Below are 16,479 nucleotides of genomic sequence, written 5' to 3'. Positions count from 1 at the left end.
CTTCATCACTTTTCTGTTGCTAAGATAAAACATCATGGCCAAGACAACTTATAGAAGGAAAGATTTTCTTTGGGTTTATGATTCCAAAGGGATAAGAGTCCATCATGGCAGAAAGGGCAGGCATGGCAGCAGTAACAGAAGCTGAGAGCTCACCTATTGAACTGCAAGCATGAAACAAGAGAGTGAACTGGAAATGGTGAGAATCTTTAAATTCTCAAAGCCTGCCTCCAGGGACACACTTCCTCCAACAAGGCTGTCCCTCCTGAGCCTCCAGAAAGAACAGAACCAAGTGCTGAAACATTCTAACATCTAAGCCTATTGAGGATATCCCACTCAAACCACTATGTGTGGAACAGGTGTGCATTGGAGCCACCAAGAGCAAGTTTTAAGTGGTACTTATAAGAGCAAGATGATGGAAATATACATGATATGCTTGCTGTGAAGCACTGTTATTAACTGCTCATTCAAGGATTAATGTGACCAAACTGTGTTCTGCAGGGAAGTGTTTTGCTACTGAGGATTAATTATTCCTTCAAGCAAGTCCATATGCCACAAATGGCCCTTTCTGAGAAATCAATAAATTTAAGAAAATCTCATGTTCTATCATACAGACAAGGGAAAATCACTCAAAATTACTTCAATGGCAGTGTTTTGAAGCATTACCCACTTCTTCTGGTCTTGTGAGTTGTTTTTTTTTCCTTAAGATTTGTTTATTTTTATTTTATGTATATGGGTCTTGCACGTATATCTGTGCATCATGTGTGTTCAGGGCCCACAGAGGCCAGAAGAGGGTGGTTGATCTCATAGAACTGGAGTTTTAAACAGTTGTGAGTTGCCACGTGGGCGCGGGGAATCCAGCTTATGTCCTCTGGAAGAACAGCCAGTGCCCCTAACCTCCTGGTCTCAGGTTTTAAACAGACATTGAAACTTTTTTCCTGCCTCTACTAACATTATGATTGTTACTTCTCTCCTCAATTCTTCTCCAATGACTTCTAGACTTAGTTTTCTCTGATCCTAACTGAAATGAAAATTTCCTCAAGGGTACTTTCCTCTACATGCTATGGAACATCACTTTAGCTCTGAATTGTCAGTTCCCTAATATTTAAACAGACTTCTTAACTGTCTCATTCTCAGTTAGCCCTCAGAGGCCCTGGTCATGGTAAGTTTTCTAATGTCTTAAAGTCTGCTTAAGACTTACTAATCAGAACTCAGTCCATTGCTTTCATCCTGCTACCTTGCCAACCAACCGCTTTAGGAGTTTTCCACTGTTTCTGATTTTTGTTCAGAAATACAGTTCATCTACTGTGACTCCTATCATATTGATGACCGTCCAGCCTCTCCCATCACTTCCTGTAATGAACTGATGTCCTTTCTAGATTCCCTTTACTCTCCAAACCTGAAGATTATATCATAGTTATTTAGCTGTCCTTCTACATCCTGTGGATCTGCAGTTATGTGAGACTTATGACTATGGCTCATACATAGTCATACTAAATCCCTATGACTTCATACAGGTTTGTAAGTTCAGCCTTAACAAATACTCTGATAGCTAGACATCAAATCTCTCCCACGAGAGTTTGCTTGAATGTGTTGAATACTTTACACTGAAAACCAAATTTCTTCCTTCACTTTTAGTAGCTAGCCCCCCTCCAAATAGTATCAAAAATACAACAAGCAAACCAAAAGCTACAAACATGCTGGATCATTGTTTATTCTTTATAATTTTCCTGTTCAATTTCCTCCTGTATGCCTACTTCACCTCTAAATCTATATTTGAGCAAATCTATATTGTTAACTTATAGTCAACTTTTTCTTAAAGATCTAATTATGTTTAATCTTCTTCAAATTCATTTTTCCTAAGATTTATATAATCAAAAGCTCTGAACCCAAGTTGTTGCACAGTACCGAGCATAAAAGAGGCCCTCATACCCTGGTCTCACTCACTCTCCCCTTTTCTCCATCCCATATTTTGGTGTTTATAATATTTTAAGCAATGACAGTATCTGCACATGTATATTTCCATTTAACATTTATTTAGTTTTTTTTATTTGGTTTGTTTGAGGCAGTTTCTCTGTATAACCCTGGCTATCCTGGAACTTGCTTTGTAGACCAGGCTGGCCTCGAACTCTCAGAGATTTGCCTGCCTCTGCCTCCCAAGTGCTGGGATTAAAGGCATGTGCCACGATGGCCACTTTATTTAGTTTTTTATTTATGTGTATGTGTGTGTCAGTGTGTGTAAAAGGGTATGTGTGGGGGTAATCGTGTATAGATAAATAGGTAGATGTCCCACAGAATCCAGGATGAAGTGTGATATGCTCAAAAGCAAATTTCTTTTCTTTTTTCAAGCTTTGTTTTATTTTTAAGTTGTGTGTATGTCTGTGAATGGGCATGCCATGTGAATACAATCTTCAATGAGGGCAGAAGAGAGTGTGGATTCCCTGGAGCTGGAGTTATCAAAGATTGTTAGCTACCCAGAGTGAATGCTAGGAACTGAATGCAGGTCCCTCTGCAAAGGTGGTACTCACTGTTAGCCATTGAACCATCTCTTCAGTTCCTGTAATTACATTTTAGTCCCTACCATGAACCATTCTTGGATAAAGATATGGTATTTCACAAATATTTGTGTAGAAATGACATATGTTAATCTCCTTCTTTTCTCCAGATATTGAAGAAATAGTATATAATCTGTACAAAGTACTATCTAAGTATCTACAAATTACTCCCTCTATATACAGAGTATTCTATGGGACAGAAGAAATAAAATAATGGGCTTCTATAAGCCTCTGCCTATGTCATTCATGAGCACAAGGTAGACAGTATCCCTAATCTAAAGTGAAAACACAATATTAAGGAATGCAATCTCTGTAAGTGTTTAATTAAGCTGTTTTCTTGTGGCTTTTGGAAAGAACCTTAAGTAAATTTAATTCTGTATATGATAATCCATTGAGCAATGTACACTGAAAGAAACCATTTTACAGAATTTGCCAAGTCAACATCAACCAGAGTCAATATCAGCACACCTGGAATATGCCATTTGGGTATGTTCACAGTAGAGATAATTGCTGTAGAAGACACTGAAAACTGCCAATCAGGGTACTAGTCATACTTGCTGCTTTTAACTGAGCCTGGACTCTAAGTGTGATAATCCACCTAATGTAAAATCCATGTAATCTGTCAGCCACTGGTACTCTTCTCTAAATGGAAGATAGATGTATGCTAAATAGAAATCTGTGATTCTAAAATCATCCTATGTATTGAACTACATATAACTGAAAACTCTCCATGAATTCTGTATAGTCAAATTACATTTCTTCAGTATTCCTAAACATCCCAGAAAACCCACAGCTTTCACAATCTCAGATACAGCAAACTACCTTTTTTATAGGAAAATGATGACTGAGCTAGAAACTGAATGCATGCATCCCCCTGCCTGCCACCTACACACACATACACACCACACAACAGACACACCACACACACACACACACACACACACACACACACACACACACACACACACACCTCCAAAACAGGGAGTGAAGCAGTTAACAATCTTACAGAAATATTTTTTATATATTTTAAAAATTCATTAACATCAAGCCAAATGTCCAGCCAAATTTTAACCACATCTTTTGAATGTGACATTTCTATATTTCCTTCTCTGATTATACTGATAACCATAAAAGAACCTTTATGAGAAATCATAAGAAGCAGGAGGAAAAAAAGGTTGTTGCTTGCCATTTCCACCTCCTGAGTCATTCCACTCTGTAGCACAGCTAACATCACATGACCTAAAATCATTTAAAATGTGAACACCTTCCACAATATGAGCTATTCTAAATGGTCACTGTCCTTTTTTTTTTTTATAAATAAGGAAAATCCATTTCCTCCAGCAATTAATTAGTTTTCACTGTTCTTCTCATATGGGGGGAGGGGGAGTCCAATCTTGTCACTCAGAGTCTATCAAACACATTACATCAATCTTCACTCGTGGGAGAGAAGTGACTTGTATACCATTCTGAAAGGTTAAAACAAAAGCCTACAGAATCCCAACATCCCAGCAGCAGCAATTGTTCAAAAGGCCTTGGGCTCAGGATGCTGGAGTGCCTCTGAGGCTGTGATCAGGGGGCTCAGCCGTGGGCTCTGGCGGAGCCACTGCCATGTTAATCTGCTTCATTACATCTCTATGATTTGTTCAACGCATTAGGCATCAGTATTTCCCTTGTGAGAAGAAGGCCCATCCCTCACTCTGAAAGCTTTATCTTTCGAAGTTAAACAAATATAGCCCCTGACATGAAAGGCTGAGAAACCGACGAAACATTAAAATACAACATGGCACAGCCACTGATCATTTTAGCATAGGAAGATTTTTTAAAGGCAGAACAGCCAGAATTAGAGCATTTGAACCTTTTGGGTTTGAATACAAGATTACAAAGCACATCTTAATTTAAATGCCATCATTTGGCAGAATAGTGATTCACCGATGCGATAAAAATAGAATCATGCTTGCTTACCTGAAATAAAGGGAATGGTAATCATAGCACAGAATCCATGTGCGTGATGAATATAACAGTCTCCAATGCAGGTCTCTAGAATTCAGCCTACAGCAGAAAGTAAAATCTCACATGTGCAATATCCTTACTAAAGAAGAAAAGCCAAGACAGGGCGATCACTGCATCCTCTCTGCTTCTGCCTTAGCTTTCTGTTCTGACACTCACTCACTCGATGGTACCCACAGTCTGTTAGAAAACAGCATGCTAAATTAAAATAAATAAATAAATAAATGTAAGGGAGCAGCTTGCGTGACAGCTCCATCTCCTGGTCACAAATGGAATCACTGTAATGCAAGCTCATTTGGCAGAATAGCATTCAACAAATAATGTTAAGTGGTGTAATGTATATAGTTCAGAATTCTAATGTATTTGAATTCAACTACTCGAATTAGTCACAAATTAAACATTGGAAAGTTATTACACTCTGATTTTTAAAAATTATAGTTCAACTTTTGGGGGTTGTTTGATTTGTTTTTATTATGTTTAAATAAAATCTAAGTTATCATAACATTGCTAAAAATTGCTATATGAAAATAATTGTAAAAATTACCGTTATTGGTGATCTCTGTAGGGAAGTATGTTTTCTTAACAGATATGTTTGTGATTAACAGAATAATAAAGGATGAGAAGAAAAACCTTCAGTCAATTTAAGCTTTCTGAAACATTTCAAAATGTCCAGGCAATCTGAGATGTGATAATTGTGCTATACTATAGTGTGAAGCTCGGTCTCATTGGGAGGGTAGGAGCAGAATTAAAATTTTCCCACTTGTTAAATAAGTCAGAAAACCAAAGTTTTACTGTGTATATGATCTGTTCAATATATATTAGTTTGCTTACTTAGTTTTCTACAATTGTTTATGAAATCCTGGGTAATAACCCACTTGAAATAAAAAAGGTGCGTCTGTCTTTTGTCAATGCCAGCTCCATCAAGCACGGGCTGGAACCAAGTCGCAGAGTATAATGCTGTCCATGGTGCTGAAACTCAACTACGGGCTCTCTTGGAACATGCTAGGTTTTAGGTTAGCTGACATCAAATTTGGGTAAAATGTGACAGAAATTTTAGTTTCACAAGTTCTAAGTCAGGGGCTGGAATGATGGCTCGGTAATTCAAAGCATTCACTTCTCTTTCAGAGGACCTAAGTTTGATTCCCAGCATCTACATCAGTTGCCTCACAACTGCCTGTAATTCCAGATCCAGAGGATCTGACACTCTCTTCTAGACTCTAAAGCCACTTCAGTCATGGACATAAACCCACATGCATACACACATAGACACACATCTCAGAAGTTTAAAGGTAAAAGATTCTAAATTGGACCAATAAATAATATTATCCAACACACAATTAGTTGTATTATATTTTATTCATAAAATATGCATGCACGTAATTCAGAAGGCATAATGTTGATGAATCTAATAAGAATGACTTTATATTTTATTATCTGTGTGCTGAAGTTCTGTTACATAGATTGTGCCATCATCAACTAGGTTTTCTGGTTTTTTAAATTTTCTTTTATCTGATATGATCAAATACTAAGCTGTCACAAACATGAAATACCATTAAAATATTTTAATTGAAGTTTATACTTATGAGGATTTTTACAATAACCTATGTAATATTTAAATATTTTCTTAACAAGCAAGTGTTTCTCCAATTTTTTTACAGCAAATTTTACTCTTTAGGGGTACATGCCTAACCTGTCCTAGAATTCTGTGTATCTTTAGACAGCATCATAAGCTCCTAAAAATGCAATATTCTATAAATGGACATTTCCTGTCCTGACTGCCCCAGTCTCAAATAAACACACAAAGGCTCATATGAATTGTAAATGCTCAACCAATAGCTTAGGTTTGTTTTTAGTTAAATTAACCCATATTTCTTTTTATGCTTTGCCACATGGTGGTACCTTTATTAGCATGGCACACTCATCTGTTCCCTCTGCATCTGGCTGGTAACTCCTGACTCCACCCTTCTCCTTCCTATCATCCTTAGTTTGGGTCAATATATATTAGTTTGCTTACTTAACTTTCTACAATTGTTTATAAAATCCTGGGTAATAACCCACTTGAAATAAAATAAAATAAAATTAAAAAAAAAAAAAAAAGGTAGGTCTGTCTTTTTGTCAATACCAGCTCCATCAAACAGGCAGGAACCAAGTCACGGAGTAGAATGCTGCTGTCCGTGGTGCTGAAACTCAACTACGGCTCTCTTGGAACATATATTTCCTGCCTGACTACTGGCCCATCAGCATTTTATTAAACCAATTTGAGTGACAAATTTTTACAGTGTACAAGAGAATTATCCCACAGCATTCCCCCTTTCTGTCTAATCAAAGGTTTTTAACTTTAACATATTAAAATTACATATAAGAAAACAGTTATCAAGCAGGAATTATACTTACAATATCTAGTCTATTTGTGTTTGACAAAATCAGAGAAAACAATTATCCATCTTGTCTTGGTGAGTCTAAAGTTTTATATTTAATTTACCTTTTAATCATAACTAAGGAAAACTATAATCATAACTATCTAGTCTTCAACTCCATCAAACACCCCAGAAGGGTGAAATGTTACATAATGACAGGGACATCTTGCTGCCTGGACAGTCACCCAAAGTTCCTTTGTAATGTTGGGGCATCCAACTCTGGCCTATAGGCTTAGCATATCTGACAGCATATCCCTGTAAAGCAGGGAATTTTGAAGGACTGTCCTACCTTATCTTGGAAAAGTTTGGCAGTCACCTTTCTTGTGTCCTGCTGGTCCACTTTGAACAGTAACTGTGAGCAATTGAGGCAAGGGCAGTTTTTTTTCCCCCAAATGACTACCTTTTGCCATAAAGGAAGCAAACTCCATATGGAGTTTCTTTGATGCCCATCATTCTCTTTGAAGTAATTGATACTGCCAGGAGCAGACATGTCTCACTGTCGAGAAAAGTTTAAGTTATTAAAATATTTTAAATGCCATATTCTATAGGTCTTTGAAGTGCTTGAAGATTGATTATCTATCTGAAATATATCTCTGTATGACCTTAAAAACCTAACTAACATGACTATAAGTTTGTTAGTATAGGTGGCTATTAATTTATATTTCTTAATTATATATTACATTTTAAATGAGTTTCATAAACATAATATTCTAAACAAAAGTAGAAATATATATACTATAACAAAATTAACTTTAAATTTGTATCAATAAACCAAAATCCATACTAATGTAAAATATGTAAGATTAACAGTTGTTTTTAATTAAAGTAGATTCAATAATCTACCCTTTTATCCTATCATTTCTATATTCCACTTACCTTTTTGCAACAAGATCTCTGAATCTAATCTCCTTTGTTCAGCTTTTTTTCCTGACCATTAACAATGACAACTTGTAACCAACCCCCTAAACAATGACAAATATACATAATTTATTTTTCAGAATGTGGTAGTAGTTCTCTAGACTACTTCCTGCTGATTAAGGAACACTGATAATCTTTGGGGGAACCTGAGAAAACTTAGAATTATGGTCAAGTCCTGACTGGAGTGTTCTATGAGGCTAGATCATCTCAGCCAGCATCCTTGAAGCTGTTCTGGATGCAGAACTCAGAGAAAACTGTAACAGAGATGATCTGAAATATTGGATCATCTGGGCTATCTGTTACCACTGGAAAATTTTCAGGGGGTCTTCCTTGATAAACATTATTTTTCTTTACCTAGAATGAATCTGCAGCCTTTTATTACCTGTGGAAATAAAAGCAGAACCCTTTCCCCAAAGTAACGTACCTTCTGACTTAAATTTTGAAGTCAACATATTTTTAAAATTTATAGGTTAGTTTAATCTAGCACTTTTATAATCAAATCTCTCAGCAGTTATCACTTGTTCATTAGCAGTCAAAAAATTTAAAGACAACACAGTAACATACACTATCCAGACTCTTTGTGTATTCTCCTTCTTTATGTGGCTTATTATATTTTTTATTACTCTAGTCCTTTTTTAAGGACTTTCTCTATCCTTTTTCTTGTCTCTCCCAAGCCTACATTTATTTTTTAAACACACTGTCACCCATTTAGAGGATATTTTTGTCTGAATCTGTCCTTACTGCCCATCTGTAACCTTTTTCTGTCTGCTGAGCAAAAAAATAAAAACAAAAACAAAAACAAAAACAAAACCTGCTATATAACTTAAATCATGGCATGTTGGTGCTGGCTCCTCCCCTTTGGTTCCCTGAGAGTCTTAGTGTCATGATGGAGACATGTTTACTATCCCAACTCTGGGAAGTTTCTAGGTCCATGCCACCACTGAGTAGCATGCCATTGGCTGCCCATGAACACCATTTAAATGTTTGGTAACAGGGCCTCTTAAAAGAGCTGCCCATTTTTGCTGCTAGCACTGATGCAGGAAGTCATCTCATGTCTTAAAGGAGCTGCCAGCAAACAGAGTCCACTGGAGAAAAGGCAGCTACCAAGAAGCCAGATACCAAGAGGCCATGCTTGACTCCATTCCTGTGTGTCTAGAATCTTCTTTTTTAAGTTTTGTCAGGTTTTATGTGGAAAATTTGGCCACATTTTGGAATGCCCTATGTAAACAGATGTTTCCTGTCCCAACTGCCTAGTCACAAATAAACACACAGAGGCTTATATGAATTATAAATGCTTGGCCAATAGCTCAGGCTTGTTATTAGCTAACTCTTACATTTAAATTAACTCCATATTTCTATTTATGCTTTGCCACATGGTGGTACCTTTATTAGCATGGCATGTTCATCTCCTGCACCCGCTGTCTGACTGATGACTTCTGATTCTCATCTTCTCCTCCCATCATCTTTAGTTTGGTCACCACACCTATACTTCCTGCCTGGCTACTGGCCCATCATAGTTTTATTAAACCAGTTCAAGTGACAAACCTTTACAGTATACAAAAGGATTATCCCATACCAATATTCAGTCACCATGGTGTTATGTGTTGCAATGGCTGGGATAATTCCTCTAAACTGTGGGTTATGCCACATGCTCTTCAAAACATTACAGTGGCTACTCACATCCTTCACATTAAAACCAAAGTCTAGCCATGTGCTCAGTGTATTGTTCACACCCTTGTCTCTTATCTTACTTTGGACATATCCTCACTCTCTATTCTGATTTCTTTATAGTAACTTCTATTTGGCCACTTCTACAAGCCTGGGTCTTTAATGCATACCTGAAACATGAATTATGCCCGAATAATGAATGAATGAGTGTCCACAAATAGAATTTATGCATCATTTTTTTAAATTTTATTGTACAAATGCTTTGATTTTTGTCTTTTAATTCCTATGTTCTCCTTAATAGGCATGCATAAAGTATGAAATCAATGGAGTAAATAGCATGCACTTTTATTAAGCTATCTAAAATATGTTTAGATCACACACACAAAAATGTGGACATGCATACAGTATCTGTTAAATTATTTATTTGTTAATTCCGGTCTTGAAACTAGAGTGCTACCTTCTTGGGCTGTTTTCAGTGGCATTTTGGCCAAATCTGGGTAAATTAGCATCAAGCAGCTCTTACTTCCTGTCAGCACTTTCCCAGAGTAAGCAGGCTTTGGGGTGACTGTTGGACCTTTATTGTCATCTGGAACATTTTATCTGTTTTAAGAAAATATGCAAAATATCAACTTTATTTTCTGTGCTAGTTATTTGTATGTTTATGCACAGGAAAGTGTGTGTGTGTGTGTGTGTGTGTGTGTGTGTGTGTGTGTGTTCACATACACAGCACACTTTTTTTCTGAAATCAGATTGAGTTAGATACTGACTTTGCTAGCAGCAGCAAACCCACGATGTCATTTTCCAGTGACACTTTCCTCTTGTGTTGCTTTGTTTTATCCATAAATGTCAAATACTTATTTTGATATCTTTACTTCCAAAATCACTTTAAGTTTAGCAGAAGGACTAGTCTTATTTTACTTCAAATCAATTTTGATCCTTGATGAAGACACGCTTTCTTATGTTTTCTTTTCGCCGTTTCTCACTCACCTATTCACATCAGTCATCTGATACAGGAAGCAATAAAACTCCAAGTCCTGTTTATACCTCACATTGTTTGCTTTTTTCTTGCCTTTTGTATGTAAAATACATGCATCAAGGAAATAAAAGTGAATGCAAAATTCCAAGCCATAGTTTAATTTATATAGTTTTAGTCACATTAAAAATCTGCTAATGTCTTTTAAATATTTCATTGCCAACTCAGGAACGTTTGAAAACTCTAATTCCATGTCAAATGCTTCTCCAATATTTTATCACTCATTAGAATATCACAGACATTCACAATACAAGGGGAAGATTTTTTTAAAGATTTATTTTATTTTTAATTATGTATCTGCTTTTGTGTCTATGTGTAAATATAGACACATGAATGCAGGTGCCCAGAGAGGTCAGAAGAGGGCATCCGATCTCACAGAGCTGTGTTACAGGAGGTTGGAACCTTCCTGAAGTAGCTACTGGGAACCAAACTTAGGTCTTCTGTAAGAGCATCGAGTGTTCTTAACTTCTGAAGTGTCTTTTCAGGCCCTAAGGAGTAGCTATTGCATGCTATGTTCAAAGTCTGCTATTACTGATGAGATAAGAATCTTATCACAGTAGTTCCAGTTAGCATAAGCTATTGACATTTCATGGTATATGTCCTAGTTTGTTCTTTATCTCTGTCAAAGATGGCATGTCCAAAAGCAACTTGGGGAGGTAGAATTCATTTCCCCTTCCAGCTTACAGTTCACCATGAAGGGAAGTCACGGCAGGAACCCAAGGCAGGAACCTGGAGGCAGGAACTAAAGCAGAGGTCACAGAGAAACACTGCTTACTGGCTTGCTCTGATGACTTGCTCAGCCTTCTTTCTTATACAATCTAGGACCACCTGCCTAGGGATGGCATGGCCCACAATGTACTAGCCCCTTTCACATTAATCATCAGTCAAGAAAATGACCCACAGACATGTCCTACAGGCCAATCTGATAGAGGCCATTCCCCAAGTGAGAGTCTTTCCTTCCAAGTGACTCCAGTTTGTCTTAAATGGAAAAAAAACCTGACCACCACAGCATGTTATACATGGAGAGATGAAGAAACAAAAGCGGGCCAGAAACTAGGCTGACAAGACCTTCTAACTGCCATAAACAAAATGTGACAAGCAGAAGATTTTCCAGTCTTTGAAAGAGGGAATGCTAAAAACCAAACCAAACCAAAACAATATTTAGCGTATATTTTTGATGCGGCAGTGTACTAAGTAAGCACTTTGCACAAATTATCTCGTTAAGTTTCAAACAGGCCTGTGGAGTAGTTTTTATTGCCATTATTTTCTCTTTTGCAGACTGAAAAACAAAGCTGGAAAATAACACATGCAAAACTCAACTCAGACCCTGGTCCTTGGCGCTCGTGTACCTTCAGGGCACTGCTTGAGAGGAAGATACAAACGGAGGAGATGATTCGACTGACCTTTAGAATTGTCTTCTCCACCTAAGTTATTCATCGGTTTTGTGAGTCAGTAGGGTGAGATGGGAATGGAAGGTTCTCCTTGGGAACGTCTCTCTTCACTGTGGCGCTTGAGAACAGGTTCTCCAAGGATGGAAGGAAGAGCAGAAAAGGAAACAGAAGGAATGAGGGTGAACAGAGACTATAGATTCACAAGATACTAATAAGTGGGGGTTGGGGGACAGTGAAGGAAGAGGAGAAGCACAAGACCCATAGGGACCCCTGCTTCCTTCTCTTTCCTATGAGAGCAGCGTGCCAAGACCCAGGGGCAACGAGAAGTTCTTACAGTTGCTGTAAGACTCACAAACCCCTGTGAGTAACTCCAGAAATACAGTTCTGCTGGCTGGCAGCTCCCTGCTGTGTGTAAGTGAGTACGTTTAGGTTGTCCTGACACTGCTAATTGGGAGGTGTGTGGTTTTTTTTTTTCTTCCTAGAGCAAACAACTAAATCTGGCATGGTAAAGATCCACTTATACAAACTCACCTTCTCCAACCCCTACACCACAATATACTCAGCAAGGTTCACAAAAACCCCCTGGCCGGCAGAGGACTGAATATCAAGTCCATCCTTTTCGACAGTTCTTGAGGCCACATTTTATAGTGTGTTTCTAAGAACATCATCTCTGTTATTACTGACAATAGTCATTGTCAGCTTTAAAAAAAAAAAAAAAGACTTGCTTGATTCATGTGCCTTAGGTAAATCTCTGCTTTTGCTTTCTTGCAATTTCAGCTCTCAGTGTCCTAGAGAACACAAGGTAGGGAAAAGTAATCTTGTTCCTAATTGATCTCAGCAAAAGCTTTTGGAACTGTCTCTGTGGGATGAGTAGATGAAATCACAGGTACTTAGTTCTCCAAGGCCTGAACTGGGTGGTTTGATCCAGTTTTCTTAAGTGGGTCTTCAACTTATCTCCTCATAAGTTAGTTATTGAAGATATTTTGTTACAGGGACAGAAAGCTTACCAAGACATGTCTATTTAGAACAAATGTTGTCCCTTTGATTTGACTAAGTGGACATCTTCTTGATCTGAACATATCACCCAATTAGCAGAATCCCCATGTAAGAGCAGCCAGTCACTATGATGCTAAAGTAGAAATAGTGATTGAAATAAAAGAAATAGCTTAAAAGGCTCTGTTGCCGGAATAGAATGCCATTATCAAGATATATAGCCAGAGATACACTATGTATTGCCAAAGATATACATTGGTACAGGGAAAGGATGTAGAAGGGCCTTGGACAACCAGTGATGCCTTCAGTCTGTGACCAGTCATAATCAGTGACACAGATCGAAGAATAACCCAGGACTCAAAGGAGACTTCATTTCTAGTGGAACCTTCTGCTCAGCAAGACCAGTATCCTGAATAAACAGAAATGGGACAGAGTTCCCCTGAGACAGCAGTGTTCTCCCAGCATACTCTAGTCGTCAGACCATCCAGGCCACTATGCAGAGTGGAAGGCAACAGACCTCTCGGGTGAGCAAAGGCTTCAAATCTATTCGGGAACATATAAAACATTTTGCCATTTTGAAATCAGTAAATGTGACAAGCAGGATGATAAACTTAGTAGTTGTTCATTAATGAGCAGAAAGTGGTAAAAATGGCAAGGCATGTTTGCTTAAGCCAGAGTTGATTCCTCATTTAGGATTGTCTACACACCCGTGGACACATGTAGACAAGCATCCCTTGTACGGCTAGGGCTGAGGCTTCAGTTTCTCATGCACGAGGTTTTGACTTTGGATCCCAAGCCCCCACATAAAAGCCAGATATGGTGCTGGACACCTATAATCCAAAAACTGGGTGGGAGAAACAGGTGGATCCTCTGGCTCAGTGGCTAGTCAAACTGAAAAAAACAATCTTGAACCCAAGGTTCAGTGAGAGACCATGTCTTAGGAAAATAAGGTGACTATGAAAGAGGGTGATTCCCAGCTTCAACCTCTGGCATGTACATGTTCACTAACAGGGTAGTACACTTGCATATTCACGTGTATGTGTACACATATCCCAAACACATATATGTACATACTAAAGATAAAAGGTTAATGACCAGAAATGTCCTAAACCATATTTACAGCTAAGTCCAAAGCTACCTTACCAAACACAAATGAAGTATATGATGATAGTGATCCAATAATAAAAGATACTAATATTTAAATTCAAATTGAACTCACACTAAAAGTGTCGTTCTAATGATGAGGCTGTGTGCTGAAGGAGTGGAGCACATACCCCCAAACAACACTTGTATATATGGAAATACTGAACAATGAAAGAAAATATCTGAACACTTGTTAAGATATATATTAAGACAGTAGAAAGGTGGAAGATTCAGAAAGGTAGTTCCTGGTTCACGATGGTTCTAGGGGAAGAAGAAAGATTCAAATATGAAGGTCTAATTGTTGAAGGTCTAATTGTTGTTACTGTGAGTGGATAGTTGCCTTAGAAGTCAGAAATCTCCCAGGATTTGCAAGAATTTTAGTAACAGTAAGAGGTGTGCTAAAATAATTTTTAAAAGAGAGCTCGGTGGCTCTTATATCTACTTTAGCTCTTTCATGACAAGAAACTGTGATCAGATGAAGATATAAATATTTTTTTCCACAAATAAGGAAACTACTCTTCAGCAAAGAGTTTGTGGTTATTGTTTTAGTATCAATGTAATGATATTAAGGGTTACACAGAAAACAGTATAAAATTATTTCTGAGTATATTTCTGAGGCTGTCTTTGGAGGAAACTGGCATTTTTTAATCAATGGACTAGGTAAAGAAAATCTGAATTCACCCAGTATGGAAAGGTACCATCCAAATGGTTGATGCTCAGATAGAACCAAAACACAGAAGGGAAATGTTTCTGTTTCTTTCAGGATCTGAAGTACCCTTTTTCTTCTGCCTATTAATATGTTTTCTAGATTCCACAGCTTTTGCACTCTGAGACTTGGTTCAGTGTTCTAATACTCAAATCACAACAAGATAATGATGATCGATAGTCTTTACCTTTATAGTTCAAAATAACTAAGAGACTTGTTGAATGCTCCTAGCACAAGGAAATGATAAATATGAGGTGATGGATACGATATCTCATCTAATCATTATGTATGGGTGCATTGTATGCATGTGTTGGTGGCCATGTCAGAGGAGCAGCAGGTGGTAATTGAAGTTTGAGGTGTCAGTGCAACAGGAGGTGAATCCCTGATGGATGAATCTCAGATAGGCAAGGACCCAGACCACAGACTCCAGAATGTCTTTTTCTTCTGCTGTGCCTTTACATGTTTGACACTGTCAACTTTCTCTGGTATCTGGCATGGTGTGAATCATGTGGGGAAATCCTCCACTGCCTGTAATATAGTGTGTTTATCTCATAGAAATATCCCATTTTACTGGGCATTTTTTACCTGTGGATGATTATGAAGATGATTTCTTCTTAAGCTGTACTGTCTAATTGATAATACTAATGTTAAGTTAAATGGAGTTTTGATGGTAAAACAAACAAACAAACAAGGAAGTGTCATATAGCTAGAACACATGAGTTTCTGTTGAGGAGCCATATAGACTGTGGCTTAGGTTAATGATTAAGAAAAACATGTGAGTCCCAGGAGCTAGGCTGGCTCAAATTCTTTTTATCATAATGTTAGGAGATATGTTCACAGGTTTTGGTATGCATCATAGCTGAAACAAAGCTTTGAAAATAACTTAAAGTTAGACTAAGATGTTTTTGTTACATAGCTTTGAGGTGAAAAACCCAAGAAGAAGATATAAAGTTTTAGAAAGGCACATAGTTATGTGAGGAACTCTTTAAGGTCAAGGAACAAGAACAAAACAGCCCAATTATCATTAGCTGGCATGCATTTCTTACTAGTATTGTTTGATGTCCAAAGGTGATGATTAATTCCCTATACCAATTTCTGCCTTCAATCTCTTGATATAAAAATCTATTGATGAGTGGGTAAGTATCCTAAAGATTTAAAGTAGAGCTGACTGATTGTTTTTCATGTATAAAAGTTTAGGTTTGTGATTCCTTTAAGATTCCTTATAAGATTCCCTTTTAAGATAAGAAATAATGTGACTGTTCCTTGCTTTGTAACCACAAAATTCAGCCTGCCAGTGAAAAAACTGATTGAGAAGACTACTTTGCTTGCTTACATTCTATTAATAGCAAGTTGCTTGGGTATGAATGTAAGTGGGTTATTGGGGGTAATTTGTTTTTTACCTTTAAATACATAAAATGTTTAATCATGTAAATTGTATGGAAAATACACTGTTTTTTACTTGTATTCGTTGTAATTATTCACTTGAAAAACAGAATACAACCACATTGTAATTTTTATATTGCCTGAAAGATTTTGTTGGGGTATATAAGCAGTAAGGGAAGGAATAAAGATAGAGTTAGAAGGAAAACATCAAGAATGAAGGAACAAGGAAGAATAAAGATAGAGTTAGAAGGAAAACACCAAGAGAGAC

At 37.4% G+C, this 16,479-nt stretch overlaps 1 protein-coding gene across 2 annotated transcripts in view; it reads right to left on the bottom strand.

The window, feature by feature from the left end:
- The window catches only part of LOC102919368 (sodium channel protein type 2 subunit alpha), a 133,917-nt gene extending 129,173 nt beyond the window's left edge, over window positions 1-4,744 (bottom strand). The window contains exon 1 of one of the 2 annotated variants that reach the window (XM_015996003.3): window positions 4,515-4,744. The gene's annotated coding sequence lies outside the window, so the exon portion shown is untranslated. The remainder of the gene's footprint in view (window positions 1-4,514) is intronic. The other variant, XM_076569579.1, reaches the window with a different exon arrangement.
- Window positions 4,745-16,479: the final 11,735 nt, after the last annotated feature.

Source organism: Peromyscus maniculatus, chromosome 4 (genome assembly GCF_049852395.1).
Source record: "Peromyscus maniculatus bairdii isolate BWxNUB_F1_BW_parent chromosome 4, HU_Pman_BW_mat_3.1, whole genome shotgun sequence".
Taxonomy (NCBI): Eukaryota; Metazoa; Chordata; class Mammalia; order Rodentia; family Cricetidae; genus Peromyscus; species Peromyscus maniculatus.
This window is presented reverse-complemented; position numbering and strand designations above follow the sequence as displayed.